Genomic DNA, 20,816 nt, shown 5'->3' with positions numbered 1-20,816 from the left:
GAGCCTGACTCGGGGCTCAATCCCAGGCCTCTGGGATCATGACCTGAGCCGAAGGCAGACGCTTAACTGACTGAGCCACCCAGGTGCCTCAAGAATTTTATCTTTCCTGTGATGCATTATTCCTTTCAGAAAACAGAGTACACATTGTTAAATGAAGATGTTAACACTAGGTTTTAAGCTAATGTTTAAATCCTCAACATTAAATTGAACCCAGAACTCAGTGATGTTGGGGAAAATGGCAGAGCAGGGTACTCTGGGGGGTCAGCCCCTCTCCAGACACACTGAAAAACCTGTCGGAATGAAGGACTCTGGAAGAGAGTCAAAGATGTACAGCAACCAGGCAAAACACTGAATCAGGAAAAAAGCCATCGAATCATGATAAGAGAGTTTTGGGGCATTTGAACATATTCTTGCCCACCCCCTCCCTGGTCTTGAGGATGGCAGCTTGCATTCTAAGTGAGGGTTCCTGATTCTGGAGGGAGGTGAGTGGACCTGAGTCCCAAGGAATTGTGTTTGTCTGTTTGAACCTGCCTGGGGGCTCCTGGAAGGACTGACACAAGGGGAGTGATTGCTTCTCTTTGGCCCACCTCCTGGAAGGAAACACTAGGGAATGAATTACCTTGGAGAATAAGGGCTTTGACATGCTCCCGTGTGTACTTGGGTATCTAGAAAACCATGTGCATGCCCGGGGCAGAGCTCAGAGTCAGAAAAGACCTGAGAAGCCCGTAAGACTTCACCTCTGGTTAAGCTTTAGGCTCAGCACGATAGTGGGTATAACAACTAGTCAGAGGATCAGTAAGGAAATAGAGCACTTGAACAACACTGTAAATCACTTAGATCTAACAGATGCCTATAGAACACCCACCACCAACAGCAGAGTACATATTCTCAGGCGCTCACAAAGTACTCTTCAGGATTGTCCACATATTAAGCCATAAAACAAGTCTCGATGAATTTTAAAAGATTGAAATCATGCAAAGTATCTTTTTAAAAAAAGATTTTATTTATTTGTTGAGAGAGTGAGTTTGTGCAAGTGGCGGGGAGGGAGCAGAGGGAGAGGGAGAGAGAATCTCATTCAGACACCCCACTTAGCAAGGAGCCAGACTCATGGCTCGATCCCATGAGCCAAAATCAAGAGTCGGACCCTTAACTGACTGAGCCACCCAGGCACCCCTACAAAGTATCCTTTTTGCCATAATGGAATCAAACTGGAAATCAATAACAGAAGTTGGATATTCACTTCATACCATATACAAAAATTAACTAAAAATAAATCAATAAGAGCTAAAGCCATAAAACTCTTAAAGGAAACTTTGGAGTTAACTTTCATGACCTTGGATTTGGCAATGGTTTCTTAAATATGGCACCAAAAGCACAAGCAATGAAAGAAAAATATAGATAATTTGACTTCATCAAAATTAAAAAGCTTCTGTGCATCAAAGGACTATCAAGAGAGTGAAAAGACAACCCATATATGGGAGTATTTTAAAATATTTGCAAAGCATACATCTAATATGGGTCCAGTATCCATAATATAAAAAGAATTCAACTCAATAGCAAAGAGGCAGTCTAAGGAAAAATAAGGCCAAAAATTCTTTGAAAAAATGTATCTCTAAAGAACATACACAAAAGGCCAACAAACACATGGAAAGATGCTCAACATCATTAGTCATTAGGGACATGCAAATCAAAACCACAATAAGATAAACAATTCACACCTACTAGGATGATCATAATCAAAAAGAAACAGAACAAGTGTTGAGGATGTAGAGAAACTGGAACCCTCATACACTGCTGGGAATAAAGTACTGACACATGCTACAACATGGCTGAACATTGAAAGCATTATGCTAAGTGAAAGAAGCCAAACAAAAGACAAGACAGGGCACATATATGTATGATTCCATTTATATGAAATATCAAGAACTGACCAATCCATAGAGACAGAAAGTAGATAACTGGCTCTAAGGGGCTGGGGAGAGGAGGAAATGGGGGATGACTGCTAGTGTAGCTTCCTTTTGGGATACTAAGAAAGTTCTAGAACCAGATAGTTCTGTGATGGTTGCACAACATCGTGAATGAACTTTATGCCATTGAATTGTACCTTTTAAAATGGTAGATTTTATGTGTAGTTTACAACAACAACAACAACAACAACAACAACAACAAAATGCTCCAGAGTAGTCCCGCTGCCATCTGATACCACTTGATGCCATATGGGGCAGAATGAGTGCCATCTCAGCCCTGCTCAAATTCCTGACACGCAAAATTATGAGATGTAATAATGTTTTATTTTAATTCCAGCATAATTAACATACAGTGTTATATTAGTTTCAGATGTACAATACAGTGATTTAACACTTCTGTACATGACTTAGTGTCCATCACAGTAAGTGTGGTCTTCATCCCCTTCACCTAATTCACCTGTCCTCCCTCCCACCTTCCTTCTGGCAACCACCAGTTTGTTCTCTAAATTTAAGAGTCCGTTGTTTTGTTTGTCTGTCTTTTTTGTTTTTCTTCATTTGTTTTGTTTCTTAAATTCCACATATGAGTGAAATCATATGGTATTTGTCTTTCTCTGACTGGCTTATTTCACTTACATTATACCGTCTAGCTCCATCCACGTCATTGCAAATGGCAAGATTTCATTCTTTTTATGGTTGAGTAATATTCCATCACATGTGCGTGTGCGCACACACACACACACACACACACACACCCCACATCTTCATCTTTATCCATTTATCGATGGACGCTTGGGTTTCTTCCGTATCTTGGCTATTTAAAAAATGCTGCAGTAAACATAGGAGTGCATATATCTTTTTATATTAGTGTTTTTGTTTTCTTTGGGTAAATACCTAGTAGTAGAATTAACGGATCATAATGGTAATTCTATTTTTGATTTTTTGAGAGAAGTAATAATGTTTTTTTTAAAAAATCATTGACTTCTGGTTTCTGGTCCTGCATGTAAAGAGCTTGGAATTCATCACTCCATCCCAATAAGTGAAAGGCTGAACAGACCGAAAAACCAACAACTCTTCTTGGATCTGTAAGTGAGGGGAGGACACAGGGCAGACCACTGCTCCCAAGATTGGAGAGACAGACAGGCAAATAACAGGGGGTCATGGTTTTTTGGAGCAGAGATTAATGATAGGAAACCACCATGAGAATGAGGGCCAGGGTAGAAAAACCTGAACTATAATCAACAAATTGTTGAATGCTTAGTGTGGACAAGTCTGAGAGTTAAAAACTCCAGTCTTTGATTGTCAAGATGTCAGTTCTTCCCAACTTGATCTATAGATTCAATGCAATTCTAGTCAAAATCCTAACAAGTTATCTTCTGGATACTGATAAACTGTTTCTAAGACTTATATGGAGAAGCAAAAGATCCAGAAGAGACAGCACAATATTGAAGGAAAAGAAGAAAGTTGGAGGACTGACCTTATCCAACTTCAAGACTTACTATGAAGCTGCAATGTGGTATTGGCAAAAGAACAGACAGATCAATGGAACATAATAGAGAGCTTGGAAGTAGGCCCATAAAAAAATAGTCAACTGATCTTTGACAAAGGAGTAAAGGCAATACAGTGGAGCCAAGACAGTCTCTTCAACAAATGGTGCTGGACATCCACATACAAAAAAAAAAAAAAAAAAAAAAAAAAAAGAATTTGGGCACAGATCCTTCACAAAAATTAACACAAAATGGATCATAGACCAAAATGTAAAATAGAAAACTATTAAACTAGAAGATCACATAGGAGAAAACCTAGAAGACTTTGGGTATGATGATGACTTTCTAGACACAGTACCAAAGGCACAATTAATGAAAGAAAAATTGACAATCTGGACCTCATTAAAATTAAAAGCTTCTTCTCCATGAAAGACAATGTCATGAGAATGGGAAGTCAAACCACAAACTGGGAGAAAAGATTTGCAAAAGACATATGTGATAAAGGACTTTTCTTGAAAATATTCAAAGAACTCTTAAAACAATAAGAAAACAATACAACCCAACTAAAAAACAAATGGTCCAGAGATAAGAGGCATCTCACCGGAGGTGATATACAGATAGCAAATAAGTATATGAAACGATGATCCATGTCCTATGTCATCAGGGAATTGCAAATTAAAACAGCAATGAGATACTGCTACACTCCTATTAGAATGGCCAAAATCCAGAACACTGACGACACCAAATGCTGACAAGGATGTGGAGCAACAGGAACTCTCATTCATTGCTTGTGGGAACACAAAATGGCATAGTCACTTTGGAAGACAGTTTGGCAGTTTCTTACAAAACTAAACACATTCTTGCCATACCATCTTGCAGTCACTCTCCTCGGTATTTACCCAAAGTAGTTTAAAGCTTATGGCCACACAAAAACCTGCACCTAAGTGTTTATTGCAGTTTTACTCTTAATTGCCAAAACTTGGAAGTGACCATTGTCCTTCAGTAGGTGAATGGATAAATAAACTGGCACATCCAGACAATGGAATATCACTCAGTGTTAAAAAGAAATGAACTATCAAGCCATGAAAAGACATTGAGAAACCTTAAGCGCATATTAACAAGTGAAAGCAGCTGATGTGAAAAAGCCATCTACTGCACGATTCCAACTATCTGCCATTCTAGAAAAGGCGAAACTCTGGAGACAATAAAAATATAGTGGTTGCCAGAAGTTGGAGGGATTGAGGAGAAATGAATGGACCAGGCACAGAGGATTTTTAAAAAGACTTATTTATTTATTTTACATATAGAGAGCGAGCGTGGGGGGAGGGGCAAAGGGAGAGGGAGAGAAAGAGTCCCAAGCAGACTCCACACTGAGCGGGGAGCCTGACGTGAGGCTCGATCTCATGACCCCGAGATCACGACTTGAGCCAAAGCCAAGCCTCGGATGCTTAACTGATTGAGCCACCCAGGCACCCTAGCACAGAGGATTTTTAAGGCAGTAAAAATACTCTGTCTGATACTATAATGGTGGATACATGTCATTATACATTTACCGAAACCTATAGAATGTGCCACACCAAGACTGAACCCTAATGTAAACTCTGGTTGATAATGATGCACAAATGTAGGCCCATTCCACATTCCCTTAACCCTCAGCAAAGCACCTTGCCTGGTGATGCTCCTTTCCCTGATGGGGTGACTCAAACTTTCTTTCCCGAGTTTCGTGGCCATTAGCAGTCCTGAGTCGATTAGCCTGGTGTAGTTTCCACTGACCGTAGTAAGTGGACGTGGGAGTATTGATGTGGGAGTATCTCTTGCATTGCACACATACACCTGCTTACCCCGCTTCTGACCAAGGGCCCCTGAATTAATCAAACCTCACACTTGACTTGGTTAAAGATCCAAAAACTCGTGTATGAAGGGGAGGCTTCTTAAGGAAGGACGCTTCTAAAAAGGTTTCTGTTATTATCTTTCTCCCATGCATACCCAAGGGGGCCTGCAACCCTTTACTAGTGCGACTGTCCATTGCGGACAAGAAATAATCAGATTTGTCCATGATTATAGGACCCCGGCACAGGACCCCGGCTCCAAATGAACACTAATGTCCTGGACACACGAAACGTCATTCTGGTCCTTTGGAACAACAGTGGGCTTACTTCTGGGCCTTAGTAGGATTGAATGCTTGGGCAGGGGACACCGAGTCCCCATGCCGCCTGAGCTGTCCATCCTAACCTGGGTGCTTTCCGACCCACCAAGTCACAGCCGTGGGTGTGCACAGAAGCACCCCTTTTCAAATGGAAGCGGTGTGTGCAAGATCAACCCATGCAGGTCCCGAAGACACAAGGGCTTTGCATGAGGAAGTGGCCCCAAACCCACGGCTCCAACTCCTGCTACCTAACTTCTTTCTCTGGCTTGGAAGAATTCTAAGATGTTCTCCATGACCTTCGCCCTCTGGTGTTCTCCCATCATGACGTTACAGGACAAAAGGGACTTTGCAGATGGAACTAAGATTGCTAATCATTTGACCTTTATAGTGGGATGAACGGGAGCATCCAAGCCACTCTCCTGAGCCTTTGAAGCAGAGTTTCCTCCAGCCCGCAGCGCCAGCGGCCGAGCTGGTTAGGAAGCACGAGAAGAATTTGATGTGTCATTGCTGACTTGGAGATGGACAGAGCCACAGGAAAAGGGCCTGAGAGTGGCCTCTAGAGGTGACACTGAGCCCTAGCCAACAGCCTGTGGGAAAGGCAGGATCTGTCTCATAGCACAAAGGACTTGAATCTGGCCAACCATCCCAATGAATCTGGAAGCGCATGCCACCTCAGAGCTTCCAGGCGAGAACCCAGCTTGGCTAAAATCTTGACTCCGGCCTTTTAAGCCCTGAAGCAGAGAACCAAGTCGAAACCATCCAGACTTCTGAGCTACAGGACTGTGAGAGAAGAAAGAACAAATATTGTTTCAAGCCTCTAAGTTTGGTAAAATTTTTGAAGCCGCTAAATTGGGGATAATTTGTCACACAAAATAAAAAATGAATAAATACCCTCTCTGAATGGGGATCCACATACGCTCATGTGGATTTCACTAAAACCAGTTGGCTAGAGAAGCAATACATGAAGCCTGGATTATAGATAGTTCTTCCTGATATGCAGGCCCTGCCGATACTAGTTTCCTTCCCCAACAAGAAGGGAAACAGTATAAATGACTTACAGTCGGATACACTGGAGTGATACTTAGTATAATATGCAGCCTAGGGGCGCCTGGGTGGCTCAGTCGTTAAGTGTCTGCCTTCGGCTCAGGTCATGGTCCCAGGGTCCTGGGATCGAGCCCCGCTTCGGGCTCCCTGCTCCGCGGGAAGCCTGCTGCTCCCTCTCCCACTCCCCCTTCCTGTGTTCCTGCTCTCGCTGTGTCTGTCTCTGTCAAATAAATAAATAAAATCTTAAAAAAATAATATGTAGCCTATACGAGGAGGCGCTTCTGGGTGGGTGGAGGAAGGGCCTGTGAAAATCTACTCCAGCATACAAGCAATGAGAACACGGGCAAACCCTGTCTAGATAAATGCTTTCGGGACCGTGCACATTAACTCAAGCCTGGCAACAATGGAAGAACGCTCCGTGCAGAAGGACGGCTCCATCCCAGTAGGGACAGTGAGCTTTGGGCTGTTGTGACGAGCACTGTTCCCACCGCCCTCTCCTCGCCTCTGTGGTGGCCCTGAAACCAAGGACCTCACGGGCACAGTTGCTCTGAACACCAGCGACCAGTCAGCTGCTGGAGGGGACTAAAGTGATTGCAGCTCCCCACAACTCTCTCTTCCCAGACAGTTGTCACGATTTGACGTGCCTGGTGACTCCTTGAAAACCACCACTCCTGGGGCTCGTCTATCACTGAACAGTCTAGAGCTCCCTCTGTGGGCACAGCCTTGTTCACTATTTTAAGGTGCCAGGCAGGACCCCTGTAGGGAGTGTTGAATAGAAGGGACAACAGTAGGCAACCTTGTTTCTGATCTCACAAGCAATACTTCTAATTTTTCACCTAGGAATAATGTTTGCTGTATTTCTGTAGATTTATTTTTATTGTTATTGTTTTGATTTCTGTAGATTTATATACCCTTCTTAACACATGCTTTTTAACTTTTTCTTCATGAATAGTTGTTGCTTTTTATCCCGTTTTTTTTGCATTCTTGGGGATGATGTGACATTCCTCTTTTAGTGTGTTAATAAAGTGCCTGGTTATATTGCCTGTAAGCCCCAAATTCACTCTTGTCCTGCTCTGTGAAGTGTTCTGGGGCCTTTAAATTTTTCTTGTAGCTGTTGTTACTGAAGTTTTCCTCTAGAGGGCGCCAGAGTCAAGAGAAAAGTTTCACTTCCTGGTCCTGGGCAGCGGGCACAGCAGGCTCCTGGGGGGCATGAGGCTTCTCCTGCACCAGGCTCCCCACCGCACACAGCTTCTCGGGGACCAGGCTGCTGCAGGGCAGCGTGGCCAGCAACACCCCAAGTCCCGCAGCTTCCCTTACACCTCCCTGGGGCAGTAATAATAGATCAGAGTCTTCTGGTGAGACTTTGCCTTGTGTGCTCTATCTCAGCCCTGACAGGATACTTCCTGGGGGCTCCTTCTCCGCTCTGAGCAGGAAAGTCTTCCTTGTGGGACCTAATTCAATCCTTGGGGAAATTCCACCTTGAGTGCTTTAATCCGGCCAAGGAATGACCCGGGGGGGGGCGGGCGGTGGGCTTTTCTTTGAATGTTCTATCTCAACAATGGCGGGGTGAAGAATGTGGGGGGATAGACTGTCTTGGGTGCTGTAACAGATGACTGGGTGGCCTAAGAAGCAGCAGCGATTTATTTCTTACAGTTCTCAGGCTGGAAGTTCAAGACCAAGGTGCCAGCACGGACAGGTTCTGGTGAGGGACCTCTTCCGGGTCGCAGACGGCTGACTTCTTGTAGCCTCACGTGGCAGAAAGAGAGCCTCTTCTTATAAGGGCACTAATCCCACTCCCATAAAGGTGGAGCCCCCATAGTGTAATTACTATGGAAGTGGAGCCCTTATGATGCAATTACCTCTCAAAGATCCCAGCTGCAAATACCACCACACTGGGATTGGGATTTCATAGATGAATTTAGGGAGCCAGGCACAAACATTCAGCCCATTGCAGGTGCTCTCAGTTCTGGGGACAGTAGCTGTTCCTTGTATCCCCTCTTCCTTTATTTAGAGTTCTCCTTACCTCTTACCAGACAATCCCTTGTTACTCTATTTCCCCCCTGTTATAGTTAATAATGATTTGTATTAAACATTTACTGTTCGAATTACTCTGTGGTTTCTCTCTACCGATTTGATGCACTCTGAAACAGAGCTGGTGGTGTGTACCCAGATGGTCCCTGAGGCAGACCCTTCAGATGAGATTTTGCTGTTGGTTTGGTTGTGCCTTTGGGCTTGAGGGCAGTGCTCTGTTTCTTGCCAGTAGTAAATGGGATAAAAATAATCCATGGCATACAGTGATGTCACAATTTGTCAGACTGTCACAATGGATGATTGTGATAAAGTGCCAACTGAGGCACAGGGGAACCAGTGTATCAATCTGGTTCCAGAAATGCATGAGAGTTCCAGTTATATCAAATTCTCACAAACATATGGTCATAGTCTCTCTTAAATTTTAGCCATTCTGGTGGGTGTTTAATGGCATCTCATTGTGGCTTTAATTTATGTTCCTCTGCAGATTAATGAGTTATACTTATTTATATGTTTAGTGACCATTTGGGGATGTTCTTATGAAGTAACTTTTCAGACATTTTGTCCATCTTTTTAGAGGTTGCCTTTTTCTTATCAATTTGTAGGAGTTTTGAACTCAAATCCTTTGTCGGATATATATATTATGAATATATAATTTATCTTCTGTGAGTCTCTGGTTTACTTTTTCACTCTCTTAATAGTGTCTTTCGATGAAAGGAGTTCTTAATGAAGTCCAATTAGTCAATTGTAGGTTTATTTTTGTACCCTGTTTAAATATCTTTGCCTACCCCAAAGTCATGAAGATGATGTCCCAAGTTTTCTTCTAGATTTCTGATGCATCTGAAATAATTTTTGTGTATGGAATGTTGTAAAGATGAAGGTTCATTTTTCCCATATGGTTATCTAGTGGACTTATTAAAAGATTCTCAGGGCACCTGGATGGCTCAGTTGGTTAAGTGTCCAACTCTTGATTTTGGCTCAGGTCATGACCTCAGTGTCGTGAGTCTGAGCCCCTTGTTGGGCTCTGTGCTGGGCTTGGAAGCTGCTTAAGTTTCTCTCTGTTCCTCTCCCTCTGCTCCTCTCTCCCTGCTGCATGTATTCTCTCTCGCTCTTTAAAAAGAAAAAAAAAAAAGATTCTCATTTCCACACAGATATGCAGTTATATTTTTCTGTGAATTTGTCTATTTCCCCTATGTTTTCAAATTTAATAGAAACTTCACAGTATTTACCATCCCCTCTTAAAAATCTTTGCTGGATCCATAGTTATATTTCCCTCTTCATTCTTAGTATTATTTATTGGTAGATTATCTTTCTCTTGATCAACCTCATTAAAGGTTTGTCTGTGTTTTTGTTGTTTTCAAAGGACAAACTTTGGATTTTGTTGATTTTCTTTATTGCAGTTTCTTTTTCTATTTCATTAATTTCTGTTCTATTTCTTTCTAATTTCTTTGGGTTTATTCTACCCTTCTTCCAACTTCTAACATTGGACACAGATAACTGACTTTCAGGCTTTTTTTCCCTTTTTCCTTTTTATTTTTTTAAAGATTTTATTTATTTGTTTGAGAGAAAGAGAGAGCACAAGCAGGGGGCAGGGCGGAGGGAGAGGGAGAAGCAGACTCCCCACTGAGCAGAGAGCTTTATGTGGGGCTCGATCCCAGAACCCTGAGATCGTGACCTGAGCTGAAGGCAGACGCTTAGCCAACTGAGCCACCCAGGTGCCCCATTTTTTCCCCTTTTTAACAAAAGAGCATAAGGAAGGCGATACCTTGGAGGTCCACATTCACTGCATCCAAAAAGTTTGTTATGTAGTATTTTCCTTATTCATTTCTATGTATTGGTTTTGAAGAGTGTTTAAAAACCTCTAAATATATTTTCCTTTTGCTCTTGACTTCTAATTTAATTTCATTTTGCTTAGAGAGTATGTGCTGTATGAAACTATGTATTTGAACATTGATGAGACTGTGGCCATTTTCCTTAGTATGCTTGAGAAGAATTTGTACTATGATTGTTGGCCATAAATCAAACTTGTTAATTGTATTGTTAACATTTACGCATTTACTCATCTTTTGTCTGTTTGAATTAACAGTAATGTAGAGAATTGTGTTAAAAATCTTCCACAAGGAAGGTGAAATTTTCAATTTCCTTCAGTAGTTCTGCTTATTCTTGCTTTATATATTTTTGAGGCTGTTTTATTAGGTTCATGCAAATGGACAGTTGTTAAACATTTCGGGTGAAATAAAATCTGATTATTTTATAGTGACCTTTGCACCGCAGTAATGCATTTTTGGTCTCTTTTACTGATATTAATATAATTACCTCAGCTTTCTTTTGGTTGATATTTGCCTGGTATAAAAATATTTGCCTGGCATGTTTTTAATTTTTAATTTAGATTTTTGACAATATATTAAAACATGAATGAATGCTGTTGTGGATTTTTTTCTTTTCTGATCACAAAGCCTATTTGTAGTTGGCACTTATTTGCTTACATTTAGGTCTATGATCCACGTAGGGTAATTTTTTTTAAAGATTGTATTTATTTATTTGAGAGAGAGAAAGAGAGTGCACAAGTTGCGGGGGGGAGGGGAAGAGGGAGAAGCAGGGTCTCCACTGAGCCGGGAGCCTGACGAGGGGCCGATTCAAGACCCTGGGATCATGACCTGAGCCAAAGGCAGATGCTTAACCAACTAAGCCACCCAGGTGCCCCACTTGGGGTAATTTTTGTATATGGTGTGAGGAAGGGGTCTGACTTCATTCTTTTGCATGTGGATGTCCAGTTCTCCCAGCAACATTTGTTGATAAGACTATTTTTTTTTCCCCATTGAATAGTCTTGGCATCCTTGTCAAACTTCAATTGACCATAGATTAGGGGTTTATTTCTGGACTCTCAGGTTTGTCCCTTTGGCCTACATGTCAGTCCTTATGCCAGTACCACAGTCTTGATTATTGTAGCTTTGTAGTAAGTTTTGAAATCTGGAAATGTTTTGATATTGCATGTAGTAGTCAGACCCGTTAACTACAAGGACATTGATCTGCTGAAAACAGACAAGATTTTGTTTAGGACATTTGTTGATTATGAAAATATCAGGTCTAGCTCACATATTTATTGCATGAGTAGGTTATTTTGTAATACTTTAATATTTAGAACACCCATTTTCACTGAAACCCTTCATCTACCTAGGTACACATTCATTTTTCTCAAGCTTAAGGGGAGGTGTGTGTTAATCATCACATACAGAGCTTCCTTTTTTAAAATTTAAATTCAATTAATCAACATATAATGTATTATTAGTTTCAGAGGTAGATAGAGGTCAGTGACTCATCAGTCTTTTATAACATCCAGTGCTCATCACATCACGTGCTCTCCTTAATGTCTATCACCCAGTGACCCCATTCCCCCCACCTCCCCTCCAGCAACCCTCAGTTTGTTTCCTATGCTTAAGAGTCTCTTATGGTTTGTTTCCTTCCGTGATTTCATCTTGTTTTATTTTTTCCTCTCTTCCCCTATGATTCTCTGTTTTGTTTCTTAAATTCCACATATGAGTGAGACCATATGATAATTGTCTTCCTCTGATTGACTTATTTCGCTTAGCATAATACCCTCCAGTTCCATCCATGTCATTGCAAATGGCAAGGTTTCATTTTTTGATGGCTGAATAGTATTCCAATGTATATATGTACCACATCTTCTTTATCCATTTATCTGTTTATGGACATCTGGGCTCTTTCCATTGTTTGGCTATTGTGGACATTGCTGCTGTAAACATTAGGGTGTAGGTGCCCTTTTGGATCACTACATTTGTATCTTTGGGGTAAATACCCAGTAGTGCAATTGCTGGGTTGTAGGATAGCTCTATTTTCAACTTTCTGAGGAACCTTCATACGGTTTTCCAGAGTGGTTGCACCAGCTTGCAATCCCACCGACACTGCAAGAGGGTTCCCCTTTCTGTGCATCCTTGCCAACATCTGTCATTTCCTGACTTGTTAATTTTAGCCATTCTGACTGGTGTGAGGTGGCATCTCATTGTTGTTTTGATTTGTATTTCCCTGATGCCAAGTGATGTTGGGCATTTTTTCATGTGTCTGTTGGCCATTTGTTTGTCTTCTTTGGTGAAATGTCTGTTCATGTCTTCAGCCCATTTCTTGATTGGATTACTTGTTCTTTGGATGTTGAGTTTGATAAGTTCTTTATAGATTTTGGATACTAGCCCTTTATCTGATAAGACATTTGCAAATATCTTCTCCCATTCTGTTGGTTGTTTCCTTTGGTTTTGTTGACTGTTTCCTTTGCTGTGCAAAAGCTTTTTATCTTGATGAAGTCCCAAAAGTTCATTTTTGCCTTTGTTTCCCTTCCCTTTGGAGACCTGTCTAGCAAGAAGTTGCTGTGGCCAAGGTCACAGAGGTTGCTGCCTATGTTCTCCTCTAGGATTTTGATGGATTCCTGCCTCACATTTAGGTCTTTCATCCATTTTGAGTCTATTTTTGTGTCTGGTGTAAGGAAATGGTCCAGTTTTTTTCTGTATGTGGCTGTCCAATTTTCCCAACAACCTTTTGTTGAAGAGACTGTTTTTTTTTTCCCCCATTGGATCTTCTTTCTTGCTTTGTCAAAGATTAGTTGACCACAGAGTTGAGGGTCCATTTCTGGGTTCTCTATTTTGTTCCATTGATCTATGTGTCTGTTTTTGTGCCAGTACCACACTGTCTTGATGATTACAGCTTTGTAATAGAGCTTGAAGTCTGGAAATGTGATGTCGCCACCTTTGGTTTTCTTTTTCAACATTCCTTTGGCTATTTTGGTTCTTCTGGTTCCATACAAATTTTAGGATCATTGGTTCCAGGTCTGTGAAAAAAGTTGATGGTATTTTGATAGAGATTGCATTGAATATATACATTGCTCTAGGTAGCATAGACATTTTAACAATATTTATTCTTTCACTCCATAAGCATGGAACGTTTTTCCATTTCTTTGTGTCTTTCTCAATTTCTTTCATGAGTGTTCTATAGTTTTCTGAGTACAGACCATTTGCCTCTTTGGTTAGGGGTATTCCTAGCAGTTAGAGCCTCCATTTTTTATTGTATCTCATGAATAGCCTGTTTTATTTCAACTTGAATAGATTTTAGTTCTTTTATTTCTCCAGAAAGAGATTATTTAGTGTCTTCTATGCCTTTTTCAAGCCCAGCTAGTTACTTTATAATCGTTATTCTGAACTCTAGTTCTGACATCTTACTTATGTCCATACTGATTAGGTCCCTGGCAGTCAGCATTCTCTCTTGTTCTCTTTTTTGAGTTGAGTTTTTCCATCTTGTCATTCTGTCCAGGGAAAAATTGATGAACGAGAGAACAAAATACTAAAATGGCAACAACCCCAGGGAAATATACACTGAACAAATCAGAAGAGACTGGAAACCAAAAACAAAAATTAAAAATGAGAACGCAATCAGACAGGTGAACAGAACAGAGCAATACACTGGGTCCTGTGTGTATTTTGGTCTGTTTGTTAGAAAACTAGATCCCAAAATTGTAAAGAAAGAAAAACTTATATGTACAAAAATAAAATTAGATACAATGAAAGGATAGAATGTATCTATACAAATGAACATTAAAAGACAATGAAAAGAAGGAATATAAACAGACAGGTGAACAGAACAGAACAATCCACTATATCCTGAATATATTTTGGTTGGTTTGTTAGAAGAAACTACATCTCAAAATTGTAAAGAGAGAAAAACTTATATATATATACAAAAACAAAATTAAATACATTGAAAGGATAGAATGTAACTGTAAAGATGAAAACTAAAAAAGACTTTAACAAAAAAAAGTAAGAAAAAGAAAAAAAAGAGAATATGATCAGACAGGTGAAGAGAACAGAACCATACAGTAGATTCTGGGTGTATTTTCATCAGTTTGTTAGAAGAAAATGCATCCCAAAATTGTAAAGAAACACACACACACACACACACACACACACACACACACACAATTAAATATAATGAAAAGATAGAATGTAACTGTAAAAATGAAAAATCAAAAAGATTTAAAAAAAAGAGTTGATAAAATAAGAAATTATTTGTAAAAAGAAAGAGAAGAAAAATTGAAATTGAAAGACTAAAGAATTGTGGGGAAAAAAACCATGAATTCTATATGCTATATTCCCTTGGCCTTGGAGTTTTGCAGTTCTGTATGATCAGTAAACTTGATCTTGGCTGGATGTTCTTGCTGATATTCTGGGGAAGGGGCCTGTTGCACTGATTCTTAGCTGTCTTTGCCCTGGGTGGAATTGCACCGCCCATGCAAGGGGGCCAGGCTAAGCAAGCTGCTCTGGATTGCTCTCTGTGGCTTTTGTTTCCTGAAGGCTTTCCGCACAGCTTTAGAGGACGAGAGTGAAAATGACGGCCTCCCAGTCTCCGCCCCGGAACCAAGAACTCAGGACCCCACTCCTCAGTGCACCCTCAGTGAAAAGCAGTCAGTCACTCCTGTCTCCCCGGTCTCTGACCACATTCTGTGCTCACCTGGCCTGTGACCGAGCATTTCCATCTCAGGCACACGACCCTGTTTCAAGTCTCCAAGCCTTGTAGACTCCTGTGGTGCACACCAGAGCTTCTCCTCCTGGGGTGGGGGTGTGTCACCGGTTCTGCCACTTGTTGGGCCCCTGCTCGGAGAGCGGTCTCCCTACTGTGCTGTGGTTCTTGGTTTATGGCAACCCTGTGCTGAGAGCCCGCTCCTGGGCTCGCTGAGTGCAGCCAACTTCCCCATTCCGGTGCCTGGGAACTCTGCTGCACTCAGGCACCCCTGGTCTTTCTGTGACGCCGAGGGTCTTGAGACCACACTGTCCCACCTAGGGTTCTGCCCCGCTTCATCACCTGAGTGCCTTTTAGGCAAGAATACCCCCAATTGGAGCAGACTTCTAAAAGTTCTGATTTTGTGCTTCTCTGGTATATTGCTTTCAGGTAGCTGGCTTACAGAGACTCCCTCCCTCCACGGTCTATCTTCCAATACATCACCTCAGATTCACTTCTCTGCATCTCCTACCTTTCAGAAAGTAGTTTCTTTTCTAATTTTAGAGTTGCAGCTATTCTTAGATCTCTGGTTGAATTCACAGGTGTTCAGAATGATTTGATAGCTATCTAGCTGAATTATTTGGACCAGATGAAACTAAGGTCTCCTACCCTTGCCATCTTGGACTATCTCCCATACAGTGCCCTCTTCATGCTTTTGCTCTTGTAATCCTTAAAACAGCTCCATGAGGTAGATACCCTTTTATGCTCATTTTATGGTAATAGTAGTTCCCCCAGGTTTAGCCACTTGAAAAGTGGCAGAATCTAGATCTAGAAGATTCCAGAGACTGCACACCCTAACACTACATCACACTGCCTACAGTTATGAGTTCAGCAGAGAATTCCTTACTTATATGAAAATAATGGATAGTATGCAGGATAATGTTTCTTTGCCCCATTTTGATGATTTTAAGTGGGATAATCTGTCCATTAAATTGAATATATCTTAGGCTGGACGCACCCCTGAAATTATACACCAAGTTTTGTTTGTAAAGCAACTCTCCTAGAAAGAAAGTCTGTAGGTTTAATGAAATTATTCAAAGCAGTTAAGGTCCTCAAGGCTCTCTGGACTATAAAACAATGTCATGGAACCTAGGCTCTTCCAAATGGGGAAGAAATATGGTCTTTTAGTTGGGATGGTGGTATAAGGTTGATCAGCCCATTCTCGAACCTGGCTTGTGGCATAAGGGAGTTGTTCTGGACCTAGTGGTTTTAACCTATAGACAGTAGTGATGGTGGACTGATTAATGACTTAGATGAGGAGAGATGATTCTAGACTCTAGAATGTGATACGGATCCTAGATATGAGATTCTAAATTCTATTTAGTGCCATGGTGCACATCACTAACATAGTGTTTGGCCATGTTCTCCCTAGAGGATTGTACATTTGAGCTGTATAGCATCAATTTCTTCCCCGCTGACTTCCCACTTTCCTATCAGAGTGTTCTGCTTGCACAAATAGTTAATTATGAGAAACATCTGAAGACCATGGCTTCTCCCCCTCAAGAGACTGATCCACGACAATATGAAAGAGTTTATACTTTTGGCTATCTGCTTAAAAATGATAAGAAGGTAAGATAACTATGACAATTTCTGCTCAAATTGTGGTATTTTTGGTCTGTTTTCTTCTTCAAAGGATGAATGAACGTCATATGCTCTACTTCTTTTTATTTAAAAGGTGAAATATGATACAAGTATTGTTCTGTGAACAGAAAGTGGGAGCCTCCTGATCTGAGAGTATGTTGGTGGGACAAAAATAATAGTTGTCATTTAAAACGGTTAATGCCCACAACTTTTCGGCAAAGTGTTCCCATCTGCCCTTTAATAAGAAGAAATCAAGGGCGCCTGGGTGGCTCAGTTGGTTAAGCGACTGCCTTTGGCTCAGGTCATGATCCTGGAGTCCCGGGATCGAGTCCCGCATGGGGCTCCCTGCTCAGCAGGGAGTCTGCTTCTCCCTCTGACCCTCCCCCCTCTCATGTACTCTCTCTCTCTCTCTCTCTCTCTCATTCTCATTCTCTCAAAATAAATAATAAATAAATCTTTAAGAAACAAGAAGAAGAAATCAAGGCTGACAGTGGTCAAATGCCTTGTCCTGAGTGACACAGCTGATAAGAGATAGAGTCAGGATTCGAGTCCACATCTTTCTGACTCCAGAGTTTATGTTCTTGCTGACCTCATCCTCCAGTAACCCCTTTGATGTTGAGATCATAGTCTACTTCCTCTGTTTCCATTATTCAAGTCATTAGTGCGCCACCCAGAAAATGGCTAAGTGTTCCTCTTGAAACTTGAAGTACTAGATGATGTTGCCATGATTGGATTGTCCTTATGGACATCTTAGTGTGAGATGTGTGTAGTGTCTGTGAGAGAGACATACTGACTTGACCAGTGAAGCATGAAGACGAAGAGAATTGTATCTGCTCTCATGGAAGAGATCACTGATAGAAAGGCACAGAACATGCTACCCTCTCTTCTGTAACAAAACGAGACTGACTTAGAGTTGTCCCACCTCACCCCAAATTCCTCAGTTAGTTGGACTTTTTCTTAATTGTCTGTGCCTTAGTTTCCTCATTTTTAACAACGGAGAGAGTAATCACACCTAACTCAGGGCTTGGTGGAAGATTGAGTTAATGTAAAATATTGAGAACAATATCTGGTGGAGACTAAATGCTCAATGAAAACATTTTCACCCATTCTGGATTCCTCTTTTATGGGAAATGCAAATGGTTTAGGGAAAAAATTTTTAATTTTTATTGTTATGTTAATCACCATACATTACATCATTAGTTTTGGATGTAGTGTTCCATGATTCATTGTTTGTGCATAACACCCAGTGCTCCATGCAGTACGTGCCCTCTTTAATACCCATCACCAGGCTAACCCATCCCCCCACCCCTCCCCTCTAGAACCCTCAGTTTGTTTTTCAGAGTCCATCATCTCTCATGGTTCATCTCCCCCTCTGACTTACCCCCCTTCATTCTTCCCCTCCAGCTATCTTCTTCTTCTTTTTTTTTCTTAACATATATTGCATTATTTGTTTCAGAGATGCAGATCTGTGATTCAACAGTCTTGCACAATTCACAGCACTCGCCATAGCACATACCCTCCCCAATGTCTATCACCCAGCCACCCCATCCCTCCACCCCACCCCCACTCCAGCAACCCTCAGTTTGTTTCCTGAGATTAAGAATTCCTCATATCAGTGAGGTCATATGATACATGTCTTTCTCTGATTGACTTATTTCACTCAGCATATCACCCTCCCGTTCCATCCATGTCATTGCAAATGGCAAGATCTCATTCCTTTTGATGGCTGCATAATATTCCATTGTGTATATATACCACTTCTTCTTTATCCATTCATCTGTCGATGGACATCTTGGCTCTTTCCACAGTTTGGCTATTGTGGACATTGCTGCTATAAACATTGGGGTGCATGTACCCCTTTGGATCCCTACATTTGTATGTTTGGGGTAAATACCCAGTAGGGCAATTGCTGGATCGTATGGTAGCTCTATTTTCAACTTTTTGAGGAACATCCATACTGTTTTCCAGAGTGGTTGCACCAGCTTGCATTCCCACCAACAGTGTAGGAGGGTTCCCCTTTCTCTGCATCCCGGCCAACATCTGTCGTTTCCTGACTTGTTAATTTTAGTCATTCTGACTGGTATGAGGTGGTATCTCATGGAGGTTTTGATTTGGATTTCCCTGATGCCGAGCGATGTTGAGCACTTTTTCATGTGTCTGTTGGCCATTTGGATGTCTTCTTTGGAAAAATGTCTGTTCATGTCTTCTGCCCATTTCTTGATTGGATCATTTTTTTCTCTGGGTGTTGAGTTTGATAAGTTCTTTATAGATTTTGGATACTAGCCCTTTATCTGATATGTCATTTGCAAATATTTTCTCCCATTCTGTTGGTTGTCTTTTGGTTTTGTGGACTGTTTCTTTTGCTGTGCAAAAGCTTTTTATCTTGATGAAATCCCACTAGTTCATTTTTACCCTTGTTCCCTTGCCTTTGGCGATGTTTCTAGGAAGAAGTTGCTGTGGCTGAGGTCGAAAAGGTTGCTGCCTGTGTTCTCCTTTAGCATTTTGATGGACTCCTGTCTCACATTTAGGTCTTTCAACCATTTGGAGTCTATTTTTGTGTGTGGTGTAAGGAAATGGTCCAGTTTCATTTTTCTGCATGTGGCTGTCCAATTTTCCCAACACCATTTGTTGAAGAGACTGTCTTTTTTCCATTGGACATTCTTTTCTGCCTTGTCAAAGATTAGTTGACCATAGAGTTGAGGGTCCATTTCTGGGCTCTTGATTCTGTTCCATTGATCTATGTGTCTGTTTTTGAGCCAGTACCATACTGTCTTGATGATGACAGCTTTGTAATAGAGCTGGAAGTCCGGAATTGTGATGCCGCCAGCTTTGCTTTTCTTTTTCAAGATTTCTCTGGCTATTCGGGGTCTTTTCTGGTTCCATACAAATTTTAGGATTATTTGTTCCATTTCTTTGAAAAAAGTGGGTGGTATTTTGATGGGGAGTGCATTGAATGTGTAGATTGCTCTAGGTAGCATTGACATCTTCACAATGTTTGTTCTTCCAATCCATGAGCATGGAACGTTTTTCCATTTCTTTGTGTCTTCCTCAATTTCTTTCATGAGTATTTTATAGTTTTTCTAAGTACAGATCCTTTGCCTCTTTGGTTAAATTTATTCCTAGGTATCTTATGGTTCTGGGTGCAATTGTGAATGGGATCGACTCCTTAATTTCTCTCTCTTCTGTCTTGTTGTTGGTGTATAGGAATGCCACTGATTTCTGTGCATTGATTTTATATCCTGCCACTTTACTGAATTCCTGTATGAGTTCTAGCACTTTTTGGGTGGAGTCTTTTGGGTTTTCCACATAAAGTATCATGTCATCCGCAAAGAGTGAGAGTTTGACTTCCTCTTTGCCGATTTGGATGCCTTTGATTTCTTTTTGTTGTCTGATTGCTGTGGCTAGGACTTCTAACACTATGTTGAATAGCAGTGGTGATAGTGGACATCCCTGCCGTGTTCCTGACCTCAGGGGGAAAGCTCTCAGTGTTTCCCCATTGAGAATAATATTCGCTGTGGGTTTTTCATAGATGGCTTTTATGATATTGAGGTATGTACCCTCTATCCCTATACTCTGAAGAGTTTTGATCAAGAAAGGATGCTGTACTTTGTCAAATGCTTTTTCTGCATCTATTGAGAGGATCATATGATTCTTGTTCTTTCTTTTGTTAATGTATTGTATCATGTTGATTGATTTGCGGATGTTGAACCAACCTTGCAGCCCAGGGATAAATCCCACTTGGTCATGGTGAATAATCCTTTTAATGTACTGTTGGATCCTATTGGCTAGTATTTTGGTGAGAATTTTTGCTTCCATGTTCATCAAGGATATTGGTCTGTAATTCTCCTTTTTGATGCGGTCTTTGTCTGGTTTTGGGATGAAGGTAATGCTGGCCTCATAAAATGAGTTTGGAAGTTTTCCTTCCATTTCTATTTTTTGGAACACTTTCAGGAGAATAGGTATTAATTCTTCTTTAAATGTTTGGTAGAATTCCCCTGGGAAGCCATC

This window comes from Eumetopias jubatus, unplaced genomic scaffold (genome assembly GCF_037043125.1).
Source record: "Eumetopias jubatus isolate StellerSeaLion01/CBP00866 unplaced genomic scaffold, mEumJub1_p1.0 scaffold_11, whole genome shotgun sequence".
Taxonomy (NCBI): domain Eukaryota; kingdom Metazoa; phylum Chordata; class Mammalia; order Carnivora; family Otariidae; genus Eumetopias; species Eumetopias jubatus.
This window is presented reverse-complemented; position numbering follows the sequence as displayed.